This window comes from Scyliorhinus canicula, chromosome 11 (genome assembly GCF_902713615.1).
Source record: "Scyliorhinus canicula chromosome 11, sScyCan1.1, whole genome shotgun sequence".
Classification (NCBI taxonomy): Eukaryota; Metazoa; Chordata; class Chondrichthyes; order Carcharhiniformes; family Scyliorhinidae; genus Scyliorhinus; species Scyliorhinus canicula.
Genome location: NC_052156.1, coordinates 33,960,546 through 33,977,549, shown reverse-complemented (window position 1 = coordinate 33,977,549; position 17,004 = coordinate 33,960,546).

The window sequence follows — 17,004 nt, the reverse complement described above, 5'->3', positions numbered from 1 at the left end:
GAACCTCTTGTTCCGCTTCACACCAGTTGCACATTCAAAGAATGGTGGTCCCCGGCAATTCCTGTATCACCCCCATTGACGTGGGGAACTTATGGAGCCACATCCATGCAGTCAATGGTGTTCTGCACTATCAGGAAGTATGCCATCCGTGGGGAATCTAGGTGTTCTGGCATCCTGCTGTTATCTCCTCAGGGAGAAAAGTATCAAGTCTTCTTGAGTACAATGAATGCCTCTGAGACCTTCCTTTTGTACCTATTTCCAAAGAACTGCGAGATGTTACTGATGTCCACTGACATAGAATGTTAAGACCACGGTTACCTTTATGGTCACTGAGGCTGCATGTTTGTTTGATGGAGGTGATGTGTAGCCTCCTCATGCTCTTGATTCATAGTTAAGCGGTACAACAGCGGGGAACAAGAGAATGGCAGCTTGCATGGAGTCTCAGGATTAGCAAAGGGAAGTTAGTGGTGAGGGGGGATTTGGATTGGGGCATGGAAGAGGGACCCAATGGAGGACAGAGTGTGGGTTGGGGGGCATTGAAGAGTGAAGTAGGATGGGCCTGGTTTTCCTGGGTGTGGTGCACCCATTGAGAGTGATGTAGGACAATTCCCTTCACAATTCATGGAAGGGAGGGCCAACTGAGGCTGCAGGTTCAGCAAAGTTCCATAGAGAGGAGAATACAACACTGGAAACTAACATGAATATTCTTTTTTAAAATAAATTTAGAGTACCCAATTCATTTTTTCCAATTAAGGGGCAATTTAGCGTGACCAATCCACCTACCATGCATTTGGTTGTGGGGGCGAAACCCACACAAACACGGGGAGGATTTGTAAACTCCACATGGACAGTGACCCAGTGCCGGGATCGAACCTGGGACCTTGGGGCCGTGAGGCTATTCATTAACACGAATATTCAATAAAGAGTGAACACAAAAACAGAACGTTAATTGTTTGTTCCACAGTATGGGAAATATCTCTAATTGCCCTGTAATCATCAACAAGTGGCAGCTATAAAGCCGTCCAGTAAATCTAGCTCTGACTCGGTTAGTCTCAACAAATAGCAGTGAACAAAGTGGAAACAATGTTTCCTGAAATATTGACTAGTGGAATTTAATTTTGAAAATTACCGGTAGCGCCTTTGTGCTCTCAAGTCTTATATTAATGTCAATGGGGTTGGGCATGTGATACACTATCAATTGACCACAGAAGCGAGGTTGTAGTCTGAAACTGAAGGCTTTAATAGACAAGATGTTTCCCCAGCAGCTCAGGTACAGAAAGGAAGCTGTGGGGAACACACGGGCTCTAATACCCCGCCTTACAGGGCGGAGCTCTAACCAATGGGTGACTAGTGTTACATACCATTGGGCCAATGAGCAGTGAGCCTTCTCCACCAATGGTGTCTCGGCATTGCTAGTTACTGTAATACCTCTAGTCATACTACCACAGCATGAAAGTTGCAGCTGTGATGTGGGGCCTCCCTGTTTGACCAGAAAGTTCATTAAGTTGTCTCTAGATGCAGCATTGTCTGCCGGTGGCTGGTTTCACCAAAGAAAGGCTTCCTCTATATCTAAAGCGTTTTCCATGCAGCCGCTAGTATTAAATTGCAATCAGGTGGAAAATCACAAAAAGAGAGAAAGTTGAAGTTGCGCTCAGTTCCAGTTATGATGATGCTAATGACACGCTGCTGACAAAATCCTGAGGACAGAATTTTACAACCCTTCCTGCTGGCGGGTTTTTCCAGTCCTGGTGAAGTCAATTGACTTTTGAACAGCTCACCACATTATCCAATCCCACCCCCAATGTGACATGGTCCTACAAATCTTCCCCTCCTGTGTGGATCAGATTAATACCCAAAAGCGTGGGGTTAATTCCGTGTTCCAGTTGAGGCAATCTCGAGGCTAGCAGTTTGCCAACCTTTTTTATCACACTCTGAACACTTGCCACATGTGCTCCAAACCCATCCTAGCCTGCCTGACATTTGCTCCTTGTCTGATCCCTCCTATGTCCTGGTGCTGTTTGTCTCGCCCATCCTCTGCACACATCGGCCGCAATCTAACAGAAAACTTTCTAAGAAGTTTCTAACTTCTAGAGTGTGGGAATTGCCGGGTGTTTCCCGATGGCCAACTTGGCAAGCCAGCTACCGGTATCTAACGGCAATTAGGGCTGGTAATAATGCCCCATGGGCTTCATGTCGGAAATGACCATCTCGCCAGCTGATCCGCCTGGACCTCACTCGGCAGTTCCTTACTAACAAGGGGGAGCTGCACTTAAACAGATCCCACCGAGCAAACCCCAGAAAGCACGTAGCCATACCACTGCGCAGACCAGCCCCACGATTCGGAGATGCCGACCTGATCAGACAGTTGGGTGCAGTGGAGTCCAATTGGGATACCCTGTTCCCCCAAGGGAGTCGGAGTGTCAGCCACAGGGCAGCAAGTGATGCCTGGGAAGCAGTGGCAGTGGCCATCAGCGTGGGGAGTGCCACCATGAGGACTGCTACCCAGTGCCACAAGAAGCTCAATGACCACCACAGGGCCACACGGTCAATTGGCACCGATCCCGCCATAGTGATGCATGGTGGGTGGCTAACGATGCCCTCTTTTGGTCCCCGCAGGAGAGGTTGGCACACAACAGACAGGGAAGGGCCCAGACGGGCAGCGGTGTGCCAGACCTCAGAGTCCTCACCCCCCCCCCCCCCCCCCCCCCCCCCCTACGAGGAACGGGTACTGGAGATTCCGGGCGTGGCCGAGGACAGATCAGTCACTGACGTTGAGATTGGCCTGCGCCGCAGAGGTGATAATCCACTGGCCCCCATTCAGATGGCCTGTCACACGTGTTGTTCATGCCACACATAATGCTCCTTCCCTCCCACTGACCACATGTCCATTCTCCCACAGGATCTCCATGTAATGGTGCTGGTCCATCTGGTGCCCCCCCCCCCTCCCCCCGGCCTCCCAAGAGGACACCGCAGAGGAGAGCTCTGAGGATTTCACTATCGCTGTGTGGCTGTCATCCCCACCCACCACCAGCGCAGAGACACATACCTCTGTGGGCGAAGTTAGTGGACAGGCGTCTGGGGCACAATGTGGTGAGCACCCCTAGTTGCTGATGCTCAACAGGTGGAAGCAGAAACGTTTGGGGGGACAGCAACTGGAGGATCCCTGGACTCAGCGGAGTCCCAGTCAGATGCTGAAACTCTGGTTTCAGGTCATCTTTGAGCTGATGCAGATGCTAGGGTGAGGCCGTGAGATTCAGAGGGGGATGTCAGCGACACTCCAGCAGGTCCATAGCTGATTGAAGGAGTCCCAAAGGCTATGGCGCAGGACATGGCGGCGGCAGTGCGTGGTACCGAGGCCAACACTGCTCAGGTGGCGACTACAGTGGAAAGCCTGGAGCACAATGTCAGCAGTATGAGTGGTGTTGTCCAAGGCTTTGCTCAGTCAGTGAGGGCCATGGCTGAGCGTCTCGACAGCATGTCCCAGTCACTGGGGGGCATGCCCCAATTGCAGGTGGACCTTGCCAAGGGGCTGTGGGATATGTCCCAGTCTCAGGTGGGCATTGCTGAGGCACTACAGAGCATGTCCCAGTCGCTGACGACAGTAAAAGATAATGGGAAGAATATCATTTGAAACATGGATATGATGATATCCCAAAGGACCATGAGGAAAAGCAAAGTAGGAGAAATGGGAAAAGATCCTATAAATGCAAATGCAATAAAATGCTTAAAAATGATAGAGGATTAAAAGGCTGAAATGCAGCACAGTAATCAGCAGGAAGCTTCCCTGCCAATGTTCATAGAAAGAAGTCTTACAACACCAGGTTAAAGTCCAACAGGTTTGATTCAAACACGAGCTTTCGGAGGGCAGCTCCTTCCTCAGGTGAATGTAAGACTTCTTACTGTGCTCACCCCAGTCCAACGCCGGCATCTCCACATCAATGTTCATAGAAGCCTCCTTGCTGATGTTCAGACAAGCCAAGGTCCTTCTGTTGACACCACATCAACAAGAGGTGTTCTTACACTTTAGCAGAATTAAACATCAAGCCTTGATGATGTTAACAAATGGACAAAATGTATACATGGATAAGCATACATCGGAGAAGGTCATGTAATTAGTAAGGCTTCTAGAAGGGTAATTAAAAAGTATAAAAACCCTGAATCGCTAGTTGCCCGCATGAGCTCTCTGCAGCTACTTTGCTACATGGGAACAGCCGGATTCAGAAACCGAACGGAGAACCACCACTACTGGGAACACCAAGAGGAAGAGAGATTGTCAAGGAGGCCACAAAGGTCTGATCAACTCGATGGGACACCAGAAGCAAGTAAAACAATAATTTTACCTTTTGAAACAAATAAAGTAAACTAAAAATTTACTCTAACCTGAAATAGTGGTTATTACAAAATATCGAAAAGTCTACTATACTATTACCTCAGCAAAGCAGGACCCAGGATCAAAGCTACTGAGTGGTAAGTAGATTAAATCTTCTTTATAGATATGTTATACCAGGAATAACTTGAAATATTACTTTGACCGTGAGTAGCAGCTACTTAAGTCTGCATTAAGGAGTTTAGCAGTGAATCCTAGCACCATGTACAGTCTTTATGACCCTTAGGTTTAAGGGAAATTTGAAAAAGAAGTTGGTGATAAAAATACATGTCCCAATTTTAGATGGGACAATTCATCTCCGGTGGGAGATTTAATTTTGTTTGTTTCAGCTTTTGACAGAAGTGATTGTTAAAACAAGAAGTGAGATATCAGGAACAAATTAAAACTTAAATGATGTGGTTCGCGGTGTATTTTTGTTAAAAGAGAAGGTTGCTCCTTTTCACTTTGTCCATCTCTGCTTGCGTTTTCATGATTTCTTTGTCTCTCGAGTAAGAATGGAACCATTGTGTAAGATGTAAGGCAGATTCTCGATGTTGAGGCTAAGGGCGCGATTCTCCCAAAAGGGAGCAAAGTCCCCTGGCGAACGTGTTTAGCCGTGTGTTTCCTGGTACTCGCAGTGCGTTGAATACGGGGCCTGAATGGTGATCGTGCGGCCGAGGCCATTCTTAGCCCCATTTTGTACAGTGGGGAGCTCAGCTCGCTGGAACTCCCCATTGTAGCGAGAGAAAAGGCGTCCCAATCTCCGAGGCCCCCAAAATAATCCTCCGACCTCAGCCCCCCAGCCTGAATGTACTGTGGGAGGGTCCCTGGCCTCCCCACGCACCCCCCAACACTCATGCAGGGCAACTCTGGCCCAATTGTGTGCATGCAAATGCCAGCATGGCATCTTGGCAGGGCCACCCTGGCACCGTGGCAGTGCCCTGGGGCAAAGGGGTTGAATCCCAAATTATAAGGCGTCTCGGGAATCTTCACATTAGAGTGCGGTTTATTGCCTCGTTCTAACATGCAGATTTGCCAAAATGTGGGCGGGATTCACATTGCAACGCACTCGCAAGGTCGTGTTGGATCTTGCGATGCTTTACGAGCTGAGTAGATCCTGTGATTGGGCTCTCCCAGCTTTCTTCGGCCATGCTGTGTGTTTGCTGCTTTTCCGGCACAGCATGGCCATTGGATTGTGCCCAGAGTTCCGTGGTGGGTACAGAAACCTGGAGTATTTTCCACTACAGCAGCTGGCTGGAAAACACGGCAAATCATCTGGCCCTGACCTCATTAATTCAGCATCCGGGTGTTCCACGCTGTACTCAGTGGCAAGACGGGTCTGGATGGCGTGCTGACCGCTGCTGTGACCGGGCACCATATTGAAAAGGCGGCCAACATCACTGAGTCACTATTGAAGAAAGGTGGACCACCTGAAAATGAAGGTGGATCTCTGGGAGCACGCTGAGGTGGGAAGATGGATCCCTCTTCAGGACATTGAATCTGGAAGGCCCACATGCAGATGCAGCCCCCACCCACTGCTGTGACAGTCAAGCCACAAGGTATGCAAGGGGCTTCCATCCTGAACTCTGGAGGCAGCTCCTAGAGATTGTTCAAACGCGTCCTGACGAATGCCGACATCTGCACGTCACATTATTGCAAAAGTGATTTGCATCAGTGTGTTTTCCCGCCAGCATCACAGAGAATCTGGTGTGGGGGGGGGGGGGGGGGGTGGGGGGAGCAGTTGGACTTTCATCTGGAAGCCATTAATGGGATGCCAATGAGGTTCACGCTGGACTCTGGTGTGTTTTCCAGCCCACCCATGGCGACCCACAGAGGAAGATCCACTGCAAATTCACGCCATGATGAAACTGATTTCTGGGCCTCCCGCCATATTCTCCCAACATGCCCGCCATCGAAACGTCGTCAAGGATTGGGAGAATTCTGCCCATACTATCACCCAAAGGATAATTTTCAAACAAAGAATGCAAGTTTGCACCAAGCTTAGCTTTCAATGATATCTAATTACTAATAAAACTAGAATGAGAACGAAATATACTACACTTGGCGTAAGACAGATAATATTTATTTGTTCAGAAGAAATCACAATGCCAGTTCCCCCGATTTTCCACCAGAGGTCAGCTTCTTAATGTAGTCTGAATGTATTACCATAGTGAAGGCTCTGGAAAAATCAATGTTCTCCAGCACTGGAGCATTGGGTGTAGTGCTACACATGTAAACTGATTTACTCTGACTTGGATATTGAAGGAAGTGCTCACCCAATGTGGTTTCCCTGCACCTGACAATAGAGGGTGTTTGTCGAAGTCTTTGGAGTCAGCTGTTGGTCCCTTTTGGAGTTAGACACAATGCTTTTCACTTCAGAAAAGGCAAGTACAGGCTAACAGACAAAGCTGAAAACTGATGGGGGCCAGGGAAAGGCGCATTGTTCTGGAAGAACTTTGAGTGCTTGATTGTCTTCAGCAGCAACACTTTAGGTTTTCCATGTTTCAGCTTCTGAGAAGAGATATGAATGAATGCGTTGCTATGTTTTGTTGGAACTTTGACTTCTGAACTGGACTTTCGGATCACTTTAAGCAAATATGATGTTCAACAAATCTAACTTAGGCACAGAAATCATTTTCACCATCTGAAGAACAAGTTTAATAGAATTGAGCCTAAATTGTGGAGGCAGTTTTGACAAAATTCCATCAATCTGCATTGTTCTGTCTCTGAATCCTCTACCCCAGGGGGCTGTGGTGGTTTCACCATTGACTATATTTAAGACAGAAATCGATAGATTTCTAGATATTAAAGATATCAATGGATTGTGAGGATGGCGAAGGAAAGTAGCATTATGGGCGATCAGGCCGGGAGGGGCCAAGTGACCTTCTCGGTTCCTATAAGAATTTTGCAGTTTGGATTTTAATGAAACTGATATTCTGATTTAGTCTGATGACGCTGGGCGTGATCTAGACCAGCATGTTTAAATGAACCATTGGGCGCATTGCGTTCGACAGATTTTCCCTGGGCTTTAGATTCACCAGCCGTGCCTGGGAGACCTTGGTAGGGCACCATTTAGTACTGGTCCGCACAAACGTGGACCAGTCGTAACGACACCTAGGGGACCTTGGCACTCTTGTTGGCACCTGGGCACCTTGGAACTGCCACTCTGGCACTGCCCGGCTGACAGGGGCACTGCCCGGTTGATAGGGGCACTGCCGGGATGACAGGGGCACTGCCCGGTTGATAGGGGCACTGCCCGGTTGATAGGGGCACTGCCAGGATGACGGGTTGCCCATGCCAGGGGTCGGGTCCGGGCATGCCTTGCTCATAAGAGATGAGGTGAGGATGGGCTCGAGTACCCTGAAAGAGGTAAGTTGGGTGAAGTGGGAAGGCACTGGGGGGGGGGGGGGGGGGGGGGGCTCGATCCGCGAGTAGTCTTATTGGACTGTCGAGCTCAGCTCAGCCGGGCAGGAAGAGTCTGAAGTGCAGCCTCGAAGGGGCCAGAAAAAACCCAGCAAAGTGCCGTTGAATAGCGGGATTTTTCTGGGCACTGGAGGCGCTGACAAACACCCCGCACAACCCATCCGCAACTGGACATAGGACCTTTTCCTTTGAATCACGCCCTATAAATTCTGGAACAGTTCCTGCAGATTAAGAAGGAAATGAGAGAAAACATGGAGAACTACAGACCTGTTGGCTCTACATCAGCAGTAAGGAAAATGCTGGATTGTTATAACGGATGTGGTAAATAGATACTTAGGTAACAATGATCTGACTAGGCATAGTCAACATGGATTTATGAATGGGAAATCATATTTGATGAAACTGTTGGTGTCTTTTGATGAAGTTATCAACAGAATTAATAAAGGGGATGTCGTGTACTTAGATTTTGACAGGCTGTTGATAAATTCCCCCACAGGATGGTGGTTAGCAAAATTAAAACACATGGGATGGGGGTCAATACTGGCTTTGGTTCAGGAAAAGCTAACAGACAGAAAACAGAGTAAGAACAGAGAAGATGGTAAAAGAGGGGGGAGTGTGGCATTGTTAATCAAGGAAAGTATTACGGCGGTACAAAGGACGTTTGAGGACTCGTCTACTGAGGTAGTACGGGCCGAGGTTAGGAACAGGAGAGGAGAGGTCACCCTGTTGGGAGTTGTCTATAGACCTCCGAATAGTTCCAGAGATGTAGAGGAAAGGATTGGAAAGATGATTCTCGACAGGAGCGAGAGTAACAGGGTAGTTGTTATGGGGGACTTTAACTTTCCAAATATTGACTGGAAATACTATAGTTCGAGGACTATAGATGGGTCAGTTTTTGTACACTGTGTGCAGGAGGGTTTTCTGACACAGTATGTAGACAGGCCAACAAGGGGCGAGGCCACATTGGATTTGGTACTGGGTAATGAACCCGGCCAGGTGTTAGGTTTAGATGTAGGTGAGCACTTTGGTGATAGTGATCACAACTCGGTTATGTTTACTTTAGCAATGGGCAGGGATAGGTATATACCGCAAGGCAAGAATTATAGCTGGGGGAAAGGCAATTATGATGCTATTCGGCAAGATTTAGGATGTATAGGATGGGGAAGGAAACTGCAGGGGATGGGTACAATCGAAATGTGGAGCTTTTTCAAGGAACAGCTACTGCGTGTCCTTGATAAGTATGTACCTGTCAGGCAGGGAGGAAGTTGTCGAGCAAGGGAACCGTGGTTTACTAAGGAAGTTGAATCACTTGTCAAGAGGAAGAAGAAGGCTTATGTTAGGATGAGACATGAAGGCTCAGTTAGGGCACTTGAGAGTTACAAGTTAGCCAGGAAGGACCTAAAGGGAGAGTTAAGAAGAGCGAGGAGAGGACACGAAAAGTCGTTGGCGGATAGGATCAAGGAAAACCCTAAGGCTTTCTATAGGTATATCAGGAACAAAAGAATGACTAGAGTAAGATTAGGGCCAACCAAGGATAGTAGTGGAAAGTTGTGTGTGGAACCAGAGGAGATAGGGGAAGCGTTAAATGGATATTTTTCGTCAGTGTTTACACTGGAGAAAGACAATGTTGTCGAGGAGAACACTCAGGTTCAGTCGACCAGGCTAGATGGAATTGAGGTTCAAAAGGAGGAGGTGTTAGCAATTTTGGAAAATGTCAAAATAGATAAGTCCCCTGGGCCAGATGGGATTTATCCTAGGATTCTCTGGGCAGCCAGGGAGGAGATTGCAGAGCCTTTGTCCTTGATCTTTATGTCGTCTTTGTCGACAGGAATAGTGCCGGAAGACTGGAGGATAGCAAATGTTGTCCCCTTGTTCAAGAAGGGGAGTAGAGACAACCCTGGTAATTATACACCTGTGAGCCTTACTTCGGTTGTGGGTAAAATGTTGGAAAAGGTTATAAGAGATAGGGTCTATAATCATCTTGAAAAAAACAAGTTGATTAGCGATAGTCAACACGGTTTTGTGAAGGGTAGGTCATGCCTCACAAACCTTATTGAGTTTTTTGAGAAGGTGACCAAACAGGCGGATCAGGGTAAAGCGGTTGATGTGGTGTATATGGATTTCAGTAAGGCGTTTGATAAGGTTCCCCACGGTAGGTTATTGCAGAAAATAAGGAAGTATGGGATTGAAGGTGATTTAGCGGTTTGGATCAGTAATTGGCTAGCTGAAAGAAGACAGAGGGTGGTGGTTGATGGCAAATGTTCATCCTGGAGTTCAGTTACTAGTGGTGTACCGCAAGGATCTGTTTTAGGGCCACTGCTGTTTGTCATTTTTATAAATGACCTGGAAGAGGGTGTAGAAGGATGGGTTAGTAAATTTGCAGATGACACGAAGGTCGGTGGAGTTGTGGATAGTGCTGAAGGATGTTACAGGATACAGAGGGACATAGATAAGCTGCAGAGCTGGGCTGAGAGGTGGCAGATGGAGTTTAATGCGGAGAAGTGTGAGGTGGTTCACTTTGGAAGGAGTAACAGGAATGCAGAGTACTGGGCTAATGTCAAGATTCTTGGTAGTGTAGATGAACAGAGAGATCTCGGCATCCAGGTACATAAATCCCTGAAAGTTGCCACCCAGGTTAATAGGGCTGTTAAGAAGGCATATGGTGTGCTAGCCTTTATAAGCAGGGGGATTGAGTTTCGGAACCACAAGGTCATGCTGTAGCTGTACATAACTCTGGTGCGGCCGCACCTGGAGTACTGCGTGCAGTTCTGGTCACCACATTATAGGAAGGATGTGGAAGCTTTGGAAAGGGTTCAGAGGAGATTTACTAGGATGTTGCCTGGTATGGAGGGAAGGTCTTACGAGGAAAGGCTCAGGGAATTGAGGTTGTTTTCGTTAGAGAGGAGAAGGCTGAGAGGTGACTTAATAGAGACATATAAGATAGTCAGAGGGTTAGATAGGGTGGACAGTGAGAGTCTTTTTCCTCGGATGGTGATGACCAACACGAGGGGACATAGCTTTAAATTGAGGGTGATAGATATAGGACAGATGTCAGAGGCAGTTTCTTTACTCAGAGAGTAGTAGGGGTGTGGAACGCCCTGCCTGCAATAGTAGTAGACTCGCCAACTTTAAGGGCATTTAAGTGGTCGCTGAATAGACATATGGATGAAAATGGAATAGTGTAGGTCAGATAGGCTTCAGATGGTTTCACAGGTCGGCGCAACATCGAGGGCCGAAGGGCCCGTGCTGCGCTGTAGTGTTCTATGTTCTATGTTCTAAATGGGCAATTCTTGCGTTAGCAGGCCATAACAAATGGGATTTTGTAAGGATCAGTACTTGGGCCTTAGCTGTTCACAATATATACCAGTGATTGAAAGACCAAATCTAATATTCCTGAGTTTGCAAATGATAAGAAAGTGGGTGGGAAGATGCAAAGCGGCTTCAAGGAGATGTGGACAGACTAGTGAGTGGGCAACAACATGGCAGGTGGAATATAATGTGAGGTTATCTATTTTGTTGGTGGAATAGACGTACAGAGTATATTGTAAATGGTAAGAAATTAGAATGTAGGTGTACAAGGGGCCCTGGGTGTTCCTCATCAATAAGTCACTGGAAGTTAACATGCATGTCATGAAAGATGATCTAGAAATACCAGTTTTTTTAAATACTGAATAAAAGTGCTAATTGCAGATCTTTATTTCTTCAGCTTTAAAGTGACAATCAAGAAAATATGTTTCTGATGAAAGCCAGTTGCAACAACTCCAGAAAGTTCAGCCCCAACTGGAAACTCGTTAATGGAAAATAGGTCCCATCAAAACCATTTAAACCCATTTACCACCATGTGTCACCTCTTAGTCTAATTTAATCACAATGACCCTAGAGCACATGTTTGAGCATTCTTTAACCCAAAGCCTAAATAATAGGATGGTGGCAAAGGACTTCAAGTGAGTTTAGTGAACACTGATCCTTATAAATTCACTAAATCCAAAGAAGCTATATTGCGCGTAACAACTAAAATGTTTCACAAGTGTTATCTGAAATTGCCACTCATTAGAAAACACGAATGCATCATTAACATTTCATTGGTTTTCATATGCTAGTTGTTAGTCTCCTCTTCTATCCCCAAGGCATGCAAAGTGAACATTATTTGCAAGCAATGTGCAGGTTGCAGTGGTTTAGACCCCCAGGGAACTCCTGTCCACAGTAATCCTGCCCTGGTGCCCTTTCCTTCTGAAGATTATATCTTGTACCAACAGTTAGTGTGTGGGAAAAATAAAATATGTCAATAGCTCCTCCCAGGACTTTGTAAAATGCAATTCATTGACTCACTGATGCCACATATTTGACTCTTAACCTCTTAAGTATTATTAATCGCTGTCCATTTCTTTACTAATGGCTTTAAGCAATATTTGCTGCCATTAGGCAGCCAGAAGGTTTTTGTAATAATTATTTGTATACTGAGATGAGAAATGAAGGATCAAGTTCAGGGTTGTTGGATCAGGAGAGTTGTTGCATTTAGTCCATTAAATACATGGCACCCAAATTTGATAACTCAAATAGGGGTGGTAGAAAAATTACTGTTACCTGTCTCTCTGTACGATAACCAGGGCTCGGAATTAGTAATATTTAGTCTTTTTCCTATATTATCAAAGTAACGCTGCTTTTTTTTTCCGTGCCAAATTTCCTTTCTGCCAGTTATCAGGCGGATCTAAAGCCTTTTAAAAGGCTTAACAGTTTGATTTTTATCAGGTAATGATTTCAAAAAACCTTTTATTCTTGATGAGAAAGTTGTCCAACCACATTATTGAACAAGTAATCCAACTTTGAAAACCTTACTCTAGTGATAGCTACTTAGGTACTCATTGAATTACAACACAGGAGAGACCATTCAGCCCAATGCACCTGCTCCAAAAGAGCTTTCTCTTTCATTTCACCCCTTGTCCTTTCCCCATCTTCTTTTTCAAATATTTATTCACTTATCTTTGAAAAGCTACTATCGATTCTGCTTCCACCAATGTTTCTGATAAGACTTTCCATGTCTTAACCATCTATACTTAAAAAAAGAAAATTCTCCTTTCAAACCTACCAATTTAAAAAGAAATATATTTTTATTAAGGTATTTGCAAAACTTTTATAACAATAATAAAAACAATAACATGGTAAAATAAACATTTCCCCACCCGACCCAATCTTCACACACCTCAACCATCGAACACCTATCCGCCCGCCAGCCCCCCCCCCCCCCCCCCCCTTCGGAATGCTGCTTCTGCCGACATTTTAATTTTCCCCGAGAAAGTCGACGAACGGCTGCCACCTCCGAGAGAACCCCAATATTGACCCTCTTAAGGCAAACTTTATTTTCTCGAGACTGAGAAACCCAGCCATGTCACTAACCCAAGTCTCTACACTCGGGGGCTTCGAGTCCCTCCACATTAATAAGATCCGTCTCCGGGCTACCAGGGAGGCAAAGGCCAGGACATCGGCCTCTTTCACTCCCTGAACTCCCGGCTCTTCCGACACTCCAAAGATCGCTACCTCTGGACTCGGCATCACCCGTGTTTCTAGCACCATGGACATTACCTTCGCAAACCCCTGCCAAAACCCTCTGAACTTCAGGCATGCACAAAACATGTGGACATGGTTAGCTGGGGTTCAAACCTACCAATTTATTGAACTTTTTTCCACCTGTCTCAATGTGGCTCGACATCACATTTTGTCTCTTAGTTGTTCTACTGAAGTGCTTTGGGATGTTTTACTGCAACAAGCCAGCAGATAAAAATTATTGCTGTGATTTTTAAATTCATACCAATTATTCAGTCCGTAAACAAAGCTAATCCTACAAATCTATGCCCTCACCATCCAGTAGAGCTTTTGTTATTTACTTCATAATTTTGAGCACCTCTAGCTCAGTTCTAGTGAGAACGCCCTAGAGATGATTTTAACTCCTCCTGTTCAATGGGTGCTGTTAAAAATCAATTGATTTGACCTATTCCTGTTGTAAATGCATGCCATTTTAATTTCTCACAGGTGGCTGAGATGTTTGCCTTAGCAAGAAGGTGCCATATGAATATATGAATATTAGGGTCCTATGATGAAGTTAAGATGCCAATGTGATTTTAGCTGAGTCTACCCTATTGAACCTTGGAAGAATTTTGTATTCTTCAACGAGATTACTTCTCATTATTCTAAACTCTAAAGCAGGGGTGGGCAAACTTTTCCGTGCAAGGGCCACATTCAGAAATTCACAATTCACAAAGGGCCGCATAGTATATTAAGTAAAATTAACCCGGTTATGATTCTGGGCGCCTCATATAGAACATAGAACAGTACAGCACAGAACAGGCCCTTCGGCCCTCGACGTTGTGCCGAGCAATGATCATCCTACTCAAGTCAACGTATCCACCCTATACCAGTAAGTAACCCAACAGCCCCCCCCCCATTAACCTTAAAAAAAATTAAAAAAAAAAAAAAAAATTTAAAAAAAATTTTTTTTTTTTTTTTTTTAATGACTTGGAGGGCCGCAGAAATACCTTTGGCGGGCCGCATGCGGCCCGCGGGCCGTAGTTTGCCCACCCCTGCTCTAAAGAATACCTGCCCTGTCTCCTCAATCTTTCCTCATAAGATAATTCCACCACACCAGGATCAATTCAGCAAACCTTTGAAGTATCCCGCTATAGCACGAATTTCCAGCTTTGGGTAAGGAGACCAAAACTGAATGTAAATACTCAAGGTGTGGCCTCATCAAGACTCAGCACAACTGCAGCAATACTTCGTAGAATCATAGAATCCCTACATTGCAGAAGGAGGCCATTCAGCCCATCAAGTCTGAGTCAACCCTCTAAAAGACTACTCCCTATCTCCTAAACCAATTCACCCTTTTGGACACTAAGGGGCAATTTAGAATGGCCAATCCACCTAACCTGCAAATTTTGGACTGTGTAAGGAAACCAGAGGACCCGGAGGAAACCCCGCAGACAAGGGGAGACCATATAAATTCCACACAGTCACCCAAGGTCGGAATTGAACCCAGGTCCCTAGTGCTGAGAGGCAGCAGTGCGAACCACTGTGCCGCCCTTCTTTATTCCTGTACTCAAATCATCATACAATAACGGCAATACACCATTAGCTAAACTAATTGCTTGCTGAACTTGCATGATAGCTTTCAATGCCTTATGAACAAGGGTATTCAGGTTCCTTCAGGCACTTTCCAATCTCTCACCATTTAAGAAATACTCTGCATTTCTGTTTTTCCCACCAAAGTGGATAACTTCACATTTCTTCACATATGCTATATGCCATTTTCTTGCCCATTCTTAATAATAATATTTATTGTCACAAGTAGGCTTACATTAACACTGCAATGAAATTACTGTGAAAAGCCCCTAGTCGCCACATTCTGGCCCCTGTTTGGGTACACTGAGGGAGAATTCAGAATGTCCAAATTACCTAACAGTGCGTCTTTCGGGACTTGTGAGAGGAAACCGGAGCACCCGGAGGAAATCCATGCAGACATGGGGAGAATGTGCAGATTCTGCACAGACAGTGACCCAAGCCGAGAATCGAACCTGGGGCTCCGGAACTGTGAAGGAACAGTGCTACCCACTGTGCTACCATGCTGCTCACTTGAAGTCCTTTTGCATCCTCCTCACAACTGACATTCCCATCTAGTTTGGTATCATTAGTAAACATGGAAATATTACATTAGGTCCCCACATCCAAATCATTGATATAGGTTGTGAATAGCTGGGGTTCCAACATTGATCCTTGATGTACCACATTAGTCACAGCCTGACAATTTGAGAATAACCCATATATTCCTAGCCTTTTCTGTCTGTTAGCTTATCCTCAATCCATGCCAGTATATCTTTCTCAATCCTATGTGCTCTAATTCTGTTTACTGACCTCTTGTTTGGGACTTGTGAAATTGCAAATACACTACTTCCCTGGTTCTCCCTTATCTATTTTGCTTCATTCATCCTCCAAAACTGATAGGTTTTCTCATAAATCCGTGTTGTCACTGCTCAATCCTACCATCGGTTTCTAAATGTCCAGTTATCACATGCTTTATTATAGATTCTATCATATTCTCTATTACTGATGCCAAGTTATCAGGTCTACAGTACCTCATTTTCCCTATCGCTCCTTTCTAAACATTACTGTTACATCTGCTAACTTCCAATCTGCAGGGACCGTTCCAGGATCTGTATGTTTTGCAAGATGAACTCAATGCTCTGGGATATAGATCATCAGGTCCAGGGAATTTTTCACCTTTCAGTTCCATTCATATCTTCAGTACTACCTTTTTATTAATATTAATTTATTTCAGTTCCTCATTCTTGCCAGTCCTTGATTCTCTAGTATTCCTGAGTTTTTTGTTTCTTCCACCATGCAAAGTATTTGTTTAGTTTCTCTCCTATTTCCCATGATCAATTCTCCTGCCTCTGCTTGTAGTAGGCCCACATTGCTATTCTTCTCCTTTTTATTTAACCGTCTGTTTTTATAGTTCTCGCTAGTTTATGTTCATATTCTATTTTCTCTTTCTTTATCGGTTTCTTGGGTTTCCTTTGTTGAATTCAAAAAACTCCCAATCCTCAGGCTTACTACCATGCTGGCATCTTTTTAAGCCTCTTCTTTCGATGTAATACAACTGTTAACTTCTCTTGTTAGTCATGATTCATTTTCTTGCTGTTGTGATCACAGCAGATGTTAATTGCTTAGCAAACCAAATTCCAGGCACAAACTTGGTTTATGGGCCATACTTTTTTTTTATATTCTGAAAAGAAGAAGGAAACATAACTGATCTTAGCCATAAGATGCCCAGTAACAGTTTGGAGATTAAAAAAATTAAAAGTAAAATATGTATTAACAAAAAGAAAAGAAAGCTTAAGCATACAAGATTATAGTTACACAGTTAAAACAATCTTAGAAAAGATCCCCTACTTGGTCAGACCACCAAGAAAACATATTCTAGGCAACACTCCCTTATGGTTGTTTAACTAAAAAAAACAAGGCAAAGTTGCTGTTGTTTTAGTCAAGGTATATCAAATGACCTCTCAAATTATCTTCTATTCCGCTATGAAAATCCAAGTACTTCAGAACTTTTTTGCAGCTCAAGACCTTTCTGGTTTGACTTGGTAGCTGATTCAAACTTCGCCATTTTCCAGCCCAGAGTTGTTTCCAAAATATCTTCTCCACACAGCCAACACCAAATCAGT